Source organism: Aplysia californica, unplaced genomic scaffold, assembly GCF_000002075.1.
Source record: "Aplysia californica isolate F4 #8 unplaced genomic scaffold, AplCal3.0 scaffold00416, whole genome shotgun sequence".
Classification (NCBI taxonomy): Eukaryota; Metazoa; Mollusca; class Gastropoda; order Aplysiida; family Aplysiidae; genus Aplysia; species Aplysia californica.
Genome location: NW_004797686.1, coordinates 123,353 through 124,424, shown reverse-complemented (window position 1 = coordinate 124,424; position 1,072 = coordinate 123,353). Strand labels below are relative to the sequence as shown.

Here is a 1,072-nt window from a genome sequence, read left to right as displayed (position 1 = left end):
ACAGAGACAGACAGACAGAAAGAAAGAAAGAGAGACAGAGACAGAGACAGACAGACAGAGAGACAGAAAGACAGACAGGCAGAGGGAGGTTGGTTGTTTTTTTTTGGTGTTTTGCGGCGCTCACAACTGCATAAGGTCATATGAGCGCACGAGACACATTAAACTTTTTCAGTTGGTAGGAAATTTTGAATTTTGCCTGGGTGGCGGCCAAAGCTTACTCTTATCGATTTTAGACCACCAATGGATCTTTATCGAGCACAACTTGCACACGGGCCCTCCGAGATGTTTTGACCTTGTCCGAGAAGGCTAGTTTTAGATTTTTCCTACCAGAAGATCAGGGGTGTGGCTGAAAGACAACAGTTAGAAGGGGCCAAGGGGTAGCTCTAGAAAGGCTTCAGAAAGAATCAGAGCCCAGGGGAGGGGGCAAAGGAGATGAGGGAGTGGGGGCAGAAAGAGGAGACGAAAGTAGACGACAGAATATTGCTAGATAGCAGGAAAGGAGGTGAAAAGAGACAATTTTAGAGAAGAAAATTTTTCGGTCGCTACCCGGAATCGAACTCGGGACCTTTGAATGAGAGGCCAACACCTTAACGTCTAGGCCACGAGAGCCAACTACAGAGAGAGAAAGAGAGAGAGAGAGAGAGAGACGCATTAGCCGGGGATTTCTTCTTATTAAAGGTACAGATGAAAAGCAAGTAAGTAGGGTGTAAATTAATGTTGCACGTGTCTGGGTTCCGGGATCAAACCGCTTGCTCTAGATGAAAGCCGCCAGCGATAGCAGATCATTAATCATCATTAGCAGAAGCCTGTACTCGGCGCAGAAATACAGGGGCTGAATTATATAACATAAAGCTTGTGAACCCAAACTCCTTCAACATCCCCCCCCCCTGCCAATTCATTCTTTCATTCTGGTCATCCGTTTCTCTCTCTAATTTTGTTTTTCTCTTTCTAAACTTTCCACTTGTTGTTGTTGTTGTTGTTCTTCTTCTTCTTCTTCTTCTTCTTCTTCTTCTTCTTCTTCTTCTTCTTCTTCTTCTTCTTCTTCTTCTTCTTCTTCTTCTTCTTCTTCTTC

The 1,072-nt window shown here is 44.4% G+C and overlaps 1 protein-coding gene across 1 annotated transcript in view; it reads left to right on the top strand.

Moving 5' to 3' along the window:
* The window catches only part of LOC101846672 (mucin-19), a gene marked incomplete in the record, with an annotated part of 140,667 nt that overhangs the window by 54,720 nt on the left and 84,875 nt on the right, over nt 1–1,072 (top strand).